The sequence below is a fragment of the Rousettus aegyptiacus genome, unplaced genomic scaffold (genome assembly GCF_014176215.1).
Source record: "Rousettus aegyptiacus isolate mRouAeg1 unplaced genomic scaffold, mRouAeg1.p scaffold_m13_p_4, whole genome shotgun sequence".
NCBI lineage: Eukaryota > Metazoa > Chordata > Mammalia > Chiroptera > Pteropodidae > Rousettus > Rousettus aegyptiacus.
In genome coordinates, this window is record NW_023416307.1 from 17,408,882 (window position 1) to 17,417,377 (window position 8,496).

Here is an 8,496-nt window from a genome sequence, read left to right on the forward strand (position 1 = left end):
TTATACTTTAGGAAATTAATAGACTATTCTAAGTTATTGAAACACCACCTTGACCCTGTATCTCCAAATACTGCACTTGATGGCTGCAGTGTATATGACAAGAAAACAAAAATAGCAGGAACCTAAAAGACAATTATTACTTGGAAGCATTTTTCTTGGACAGCCTTATATCACAAAGCAATAATTAATATTAACATTTACAAGAAACTGAAGCTAATGCCAGGACTTCTCAGTTATAACAAAAGAGGATGGCCATCAAAAAAAGTAACTTTAACTAAACTCCAATTACATATTCGTTTTACAGCTATATACTATATATGTCAATATTCTTCCAGAGGAGAAATATGGTTTGTTTTAGAACATGTAATACAATGCCATGAAAATTAATCAATGAATTAAAATATTTGAAAGTAGGCATATTTTATATTTGAGAGTTTTTATTGTGCTGCTGTAGAGATAAACAAAAACCAATCACAAAGGGCTTAGAAACCCAAGTCAAGAAATAAAGCTTCATTCTAAGTACAATGGAGCCATTGAACAGTTTTAAACATGACGAAAATTCCATTTGAGAAAGATCACTGTGTTGAATTATAGGGAGTAAATGAGAGGAGACAAGGCAGAGAAAAAGAAAACTAATAAAATGACTGTTTCAGTAATTTGGTAAAGAGATACTGGTGTAATTTAGTGGAGTAAAAGTAATGATATAAATAGGTAGATAGAATTATGAGTTTTTAGGTGTTAAATTCAATCGACTGATTAAATGTGGATTAGGGAGTTGAGAAAGAAGTAAAGGTTGTCATCTAGGCTTCAAACTTGGGGACAACCACTGAATTAGAAATAATAGAAAAAGTAGTTTTGAGGGATGGATGATGAGTTCAACTGTGGATTTAGAAGATAACCTCAGAATTTACCTAAAGCAAGAAAAGATTCTTTCCAAATATAGAGCAGAAATAGTGTTTATGCATTAAACCAGTTGTATAGTGAGGAAGAACTTGAAGTATGTGACAACTTAGGATAATTTTATTATTAAATATATAGTTCTACTTCTTTGAAGCAAAGTTTTAATTATTCTAAACCAACTATGCAATGTGACAGTTTTGAAATTCAATCTCTCCCCAAATTTATACAGATTGATGGTTTTGTAAAGTATCATCCAGAAACCACAGAAGTGCTAGAAGGGTTTGGCAAATGTTTTATTCAAATTTCATGCTTTGAAAATTATACCTTTGAATGACTTTAAAATATTTTAACAATATAAATGCTTACTGAAAGGTGATACAGGGATGCTATGTTGGTGACAAAATAACAACAAAACAGCATAACTAGAGAACTTAGGTTTGACTCTTTTTGTGCAATTATCAATGTGAAGCTTCTGCTGTCATCTTTATATAACACATGAATATCTAGTACATGTGTCAGTGATTAGGTGGCTGCATATCTACAATGATCTGTTTTTGAAATCAGACCATCACCAGCCTAGCTGTCTGCTGATGCAGAACTGTGCAGACAAATATCCTCCCCTGCACTTAAATGCCAGGCAAAGCTCAGAGGCTTCTGCTCAGCGATAGCCAGCATGATGGTATCATGGCAAAATAGTCAACTAAAGTGAAAAGGGGACCTTATGAAAACCTTAAAAAGCAGAGTTATATTTAATGTAATTTTTAAGAAATCAAATATAGTGTATCATTTCATATCTTTTTGTTCCTTTTTTTCTAATCAGCATATGTTTTCATTCAGTTCCTTCAGATAACAAACCAGTGCCCCAGACACTGAGACGAGCATGTGACATAGGCATCCCTATTACTCTTAGCAATCCTGGTAGAAGTAGAGAGGGCGGGCACACATGTTAAGCAGAGCCAATCAGAATCTTTCTCTGTGATTACCATAGACAAAGGCTATCTATTGTAGAGGAGAATTAAACGAACACATGAGGTGACAGTAGAAATGAGAAATGAATGGATTGGGAAAGAACTGAGTCTCCAGTGCCATCTGATCTAAGATTCAGGTCTTCCTTTGAATGTATAAGTTACTGTAATGACTTTCCCAATTTAGTAGTCCAATAATTCTCTTTTTTTGTTTAAGCTACTTTAAGTTAGATATCTTTCACCAAAGCTGAAAGAATTCTGACCAGTACACCAAATAGCCACAATTTAGAATCTCTACATTGAATTGGTACTAATCAACAAAATCAACAAATATTTATTGGTATCATTTAATCATCATAACAGCTTCAAAATGATGATACTTCTATTATCCCCATTTAAATGATTAAGGAAACAGACACAGATTTTTAATTGCCCAGGGGCATACAACTAGTAAAGGGAAATTCTGAATTTGAATTCGGATCTCCTGACTCCAGTGTAGACTCTTAACCTTGACTCTGTAGCCTCTCTCTTGACATGAACTGAGTTCTGATTCATCTAATGGCTGAGTGCTTTAATCTCTCTGAAACTTTTTCTTTCATCTCTAAAAAAAGGATACTATTTCCTACTGCAAAGATTGTTGTAGAAATAGAAAAGATAATGCTTATGAAAGCAATTTGGAAACTGCCTAGCACTAGAGAAATGTCGGTTCCTATTATAAAATTATGAACTACATTAAGGCTTTAATAGCTATAAATCTTGTAATTGAGTTACTACAAAATTTAATCAGCATGCTTCAGTCAATAATATCTCAGAAAAATAGCTACAAGAGTCAATTTATATGTCAGGAAGCAGTATTTAATCTAAACTAAAATAAATAATTCTGGTGTATAAAATCTGCCTTTCTTCAATAACAATGATGATGATGATGACTAAGATAAAATTAACTTACTTACATTTCAACATCACTTTAAATTTTCGAAATTATTTTACACTTTGCCTTGTTTAGCATATTTCAGTGTCTGGGGAAATGGATTGTATTTTTCCCTATTAATGTCAATCTACTGCTACTGGGTAAGTTTTAGTAATAAGTTTTCTGGGTGACAAAGCTTTATGCAGCTCACCATGAAGCTCTCAAAAATGGTAAATATGGAACATTTATTCAAGTCTGCTTTTGAATTCCTTTCTTTTACCTCTTTTGAAGACTAATTTAAAAATTTCAGCATTTCTCAATAATATTAAATATAAATGTAATTAAAAGACAATATTCACTGCAAAGATTAAATTTTACATCTGTACTAAATTACCTATTGTTAATATAAAATAAAAATTCTATACAGTATAGATATTCATTCATGTGTTTAATCATTTCTTCCAAAGTCTGGCACTTTCAGCTGATCTTTATTCATTTGTATGTTAACATTTGTGTTTATTTTTGTTTTTGTTTTTTTTTGCATATATTTGACAACAGAACTATGCTGGTTAATCTTGTAATAAGAAAATGGATTTTTTAATATTACTAAATATTATGATTTAGTTGCCAGATCTAAATCTTATAATCATAATTAATATTTGTAAATATCAAAATATCATTCAATTCTATACAGCTCATTATGATTTAGAGAACATTTGGGGCTGAAGGAAATTTTTTTAGCCTATCTCATATACTGAATAATTTACTCTAGCAATGTAATGTTTCATGAAGTTCATAAAAACGTTCTAATTAGGTCACTATCCCTAATAACAATTTACCTAAACCTTAGAATCAAGAGAAGATAATCAGAAAACTGAAGAATGTGAGCAAAGAATGTATTAGGCTATATGCACGAGAAACAGAACAATAACAACAAAGCTATAAAATTAAATGTAGATGATATGAATTTACACAATGATAAATTTGATCTCCATATAAGCCCCTGGCAATTTTAAAATAGTATACCTAAGCCAACTCCTTATTGCCAATAATATTTCTCAAAAATAACTTCTTTTTACATTTATATGTCACAGAGGTCTATTTTATGAGAACACATAATCAGGCAAAATAAAATATTACATAAAATGGAAAAAACTATGATTTGTTTTTTAGTAGTGTGTTAATGAGCCTCAGCAGAACGATTCTTTTATCGTGGCTTAAAATTAAACAGATACAGTATAGCTGCTGATTTATATTTCCCTTATTTGACTTTTTATACATATGCAATATTTTTTTAAGCTCATTTGTATTCATGTGAATTGGATTGCAATTTAAAGTCTTGAAGGTTTGATTTCATTAAATATTTTTGCCTCAATCAAAAAGTCTGTATACACATGAATATTTCAAAACTTGTATGAATTTCTTTTGAGATCTTCAAAGTTGCATTTTTAAGCATAATAGGAAGGAGAATGTACAAATAGGGTTCCAAAATAAAAATTTTGAACAGGTTTATTGAACAATCTGGACTTGGTAAGAACTAAAGTCCAAACTAAGCCAACTGTTTTTTCTCTTTTTTTAATCATTGTCTTACAAATTCATGATACTTCGAATCTACATGCTTTCTTCCTAGGAAAGTTCTGAGAAACATCCATAGCTTTTGGAGATAAGTTCCTGCATTAAATTTATAGTCCAGTCTATGGCCATGCCACCCCGAACATGCCCAATCTCGTATGATCTTGGAAGCTAAGGAGGGTCAGGCCTGGTTAGTACTTGGATGGGAGACCACCTAGGAAGATCAGGTGCTGCAGGCAGTTAAAAAAAAAAAAAATTATAGTCCAGTCTAGTACTTTTATCTTCTAGCTGGGCTAGACTCAGATTCAGAAGTTGCAACAGCAGAGAAAGAGGAAATGTTATAAAAAATCATTTCTTTCCACAATTCACACCTTGAGTTCCCTTTCCCCGTTCACTATGCTGGCTCATGATTACAGAAGAGAAATGGAGAAAAATTTAAGGTGCAGCAGGGATCTTAATTAGTACAGTTGTAGCTTGTGTTGGTGACATTTCTCATAGGATGTTTTGTGAGTTCTTGTGGTCAATGACTACTCCTTTCAAGGTGACACAGTCAGGTTACTTTCTCTATTGTCCAATTCGATTGTTTAGATTATTTCTTAATGTGTGGGCACATAGAGCATGGTTCTCAGATATGAGGTCTCTTTTGAAATTCTAGTTCATCAGGAAAAGTCTCACTTAACATCCTTTTGTATGTAAGTTTTTATTTGAAGAAATTAGGTTTGGTGAGACCCAATAAAACATTGCTTTTAAGCAAACATTTATAGATTTTATTCTAGCAAAAGGGGAATTTCAGTCATGATGGCATGGCATTTGTGATGTGATATATTGCTATTACTTCAAACATATAGCAAGGTAGATAAAGTGAGAAAGAAAAAAATCCAGAAGACAAGCCCAGGCTCAAAAATAGGATGAAATCTCAATGAATGAAAACCAAGACAAATGCAAATCAGGAAGTGGGGCTGACGGGTAGGTCCACAGTGTGAAAGTGAACAGAGGTAGCCAGGACTATAGCCCCAGACGATATAAAGAGAACAAAAGAATCTTCCACAGGGTTTGGGGAAACCATAGGACAACCATGATCTTCACCTGAAGCAAGAGATTGGGGCAAAGCTCCCTTCTTCAGTGAGAAGTTGAACAAGAGCAAATAACATGCAACAACAAAACAGAACAATCACAGGCAAAGTCGTTTAAGAGATTGACTTTACAAAAGGACAAGAGCTGAAGTTAATGGACATACAGAGAGTTTTTCAATTAGAAATTAAACCAAGTTACCAATGATTCCAGAATAAGAGTTTCCAACTTAAATGCCGGAGACAGCCTGGTTGAGACAATTGCAAAAATGCTTACAGGAAATGTTGAGAATAGAGAGAGTGGGAGACCAAAGGAAAGAAAAATTTCATAATTTGGTCTCTCTCTCTCTCATAATGAACCTGCAAAACTAAATACCTAAAGAAATGGACAAGTATAATGACAGAAAATGCAAGCAATAATCTCAAAATTGGATTAAAATGTATCTTCTCTTAAAAGGGAAATCTAACAGTTCCTTTAAACGCAATTCATGTGCGTCTAAATTAATGTTTAAGTTTTTAACATCAACTGCTTGGAACTGAATTCAGTTGACATTAAAGCCACAATGATAGAACACTAGTGGAGGCAACATAACATATAAGGAGCCTGGGTGAGGGCAGATTGTTGAGTTAATCATGTGGTATCTGAAGGAAGATGTAGGATAGAAGAAAATTTTTAATTGTGTAGCATAGCTACTCCATATTCTTTTGAAAATGTGTAAGAAAGCAAATGGACTCAAAGCATCAAGGCAGTGACAAAATTTGAATGATCCAAAAATCTAAGATTATATAAATAATAGAATTTATTTTCAATTATGGATGAAAATATAAAATTCCAAACTACCATAATGGACAATCTGTTTATAATCTTAGAGAACTAAAACCTGACTCGAGCTTCAGACTCCTAAATCTAACCACCACTGGACTCTACATACCAACTTGAAACTGTTGGACATAAATAAAGTGACTTCCAATGATACCTTTAGGATACGTATGTTAATTAATGAAGCATGATTCTAAGCATTAGTTATAGAGAAATAATTGAAAAATTAGCACACTAGTAAAAGAATAAAGAAAAATGAATTTATTAAAAGGAAAATAACTTCAATAGCTCTCTAGCTTCCTTTTGTACTCCAGAATTAGCTGTTTCCCTCCCAAACAGCAGCTCATTCTCCTTCTATTACAGAAAATTTATACTGTTGCTATTTATTTATCCTATTTTCTAAGGCCTACAAAATAAATGTTAGTGATTTATTCCTACACTTAGGTTGAATGTAGAATTAATTTTATTAAAGTATTTGCCATAATTTTCTGTAATAGACTTCCTAAAATAAGACCTGTGACAATTAAATTATCATTTTACCATCATTATTTATTTCTAGGAGGTACAATTTAGTTCCATTCATTATAAACTGTTTCCCAAGCAGAATCTACAGAATCTTCCAAATTTTCAATGTCAATAAATACTAAAAGAAAATGCAATTTCTCAGTTCTTTCCATATGAGACTGAAAGTCAAAATTTCTGAGAAAGATAAATGGCCTGGTGTCTTTGATAACTAGAAAAAGGAATTTATAATAAATAATTATTATAAATTATAAAAATAATAATGAATTTATGGTAGACTATATTTGGAAATACTCAACTAAGAAAAGTCAAAAACCATATAGCACACACATGGAAGTCTTTCATTTTCTTCTGAAGTGATGCATATTTAAAATTACATCCATGTTTAAGTAAAAACTTACTACTATATTTTTTCAGATTCCTAAAAATGAATGCAAAAACATTATTTGAACTTCATATTAAATAGGAAATACACTAGCAAAAATATGGAGGTCATCAAGTAACATGTCAGGAATAATATTTTGTATTATTTTGCATATTTGTAAAACTAAGCACCAATTATCTGCAGATGGCATGCCTTCAATGCAATACTAACTGCGAGTATCATAGTAGTTACAATGAGATACCTCTCATATTATTAATCAAAATTACTTTTAAGTAACATTTTGATAAGCTTAATTTATTCCCCCTCAATGCATATCAATATTTATTAAGTTGGAAAAAGCATATTTATCTTATAGACATTCCAATTAATATGCACATAAAACATTTTTCTTTCATTTTCAAATGGAACTGAAAACAGTAATTATATAATCCAAATGTGGAACTGTTTAGTTATTAATTCATAAAGAAAAAATTCACATATTCTTTTAGTATTTTATTTCTGAGATACTGATTTGCTTTTAAATAGGATGTCTATATCACAGTGATAGATTGATCAAGTTATTGATAGGTGATCATCTTGTGGCTATGATATAAAAAAGTTTCTTTTTTTAAAGTTAAAATTTAGCTATGAAACTCTTATACAACAACTCCAGATGACCCTGATAATCATAGAAAAATATAGTACAGACCTGGGATGGACCAAAATAAAGAGGCATTTGATATATTCGAATGCTCTAAAATTAGTACTTTTCCTATCCCACATTTCCCTACCTATCCCTCCCCTCCAAAAAATGATTCCAGACTCCTAAAAACCCCTGAGTCTTATTGTACCTCATGAGCAATTCATTATCAACAGACTGGCAATACCTTTCTTCTTCACCCACATACTTGGGAGGTTCCACTCTAACCTTATTGAAATTCTTGGACTTGTTCTTTTATGATAACAGGCTATCATTGTCTCCAGCTGCACTGTCAACTTTACCTCTGAATCCTTCGGCAGCTTCTCTTCTCCTTGGTCAGTAAGGCATAACTTCTGATCTTGGATTTCTCTTTTAATTTCTGCATCTTAAAATATTATCTCCCTGCCAATCTTATCTACTCTCATAGCATTCGCTGTTAACTCTACATAGACTTCTGTAGAGTTGTAGAGATAATTTCAACTCCCATTCCTAACCTGGAATTCCAGTCCTGGCTTTCTAGCTACCAGTCCTATTTTACCCCGAATACCTTAGCTCCAGTTCCAATTTAAGACATTTTAAATTAAACCTTTCTTCTTTCCAAAACAACAATAGCGACAAAAATCCTTTCCTACTCTCTTCCCTATTTCACTCATGATCGAAATCTTTATATTGG

General features: G+C 32.0%; 1 pseudogene; it reads left to right on the forward strand.

Annotated features, from left to right (window-relative positions):
- The first annotated feature begins 4,467 nt into the window (after nt 1–4,467).
- On the forward strand, nt 4,468–4,586 carry LOC118602663 (annotated as a pseudogene).
- The last annotated feature ends 3,910 nt before the right edge of the window (nt 4,587–8,496 follow it).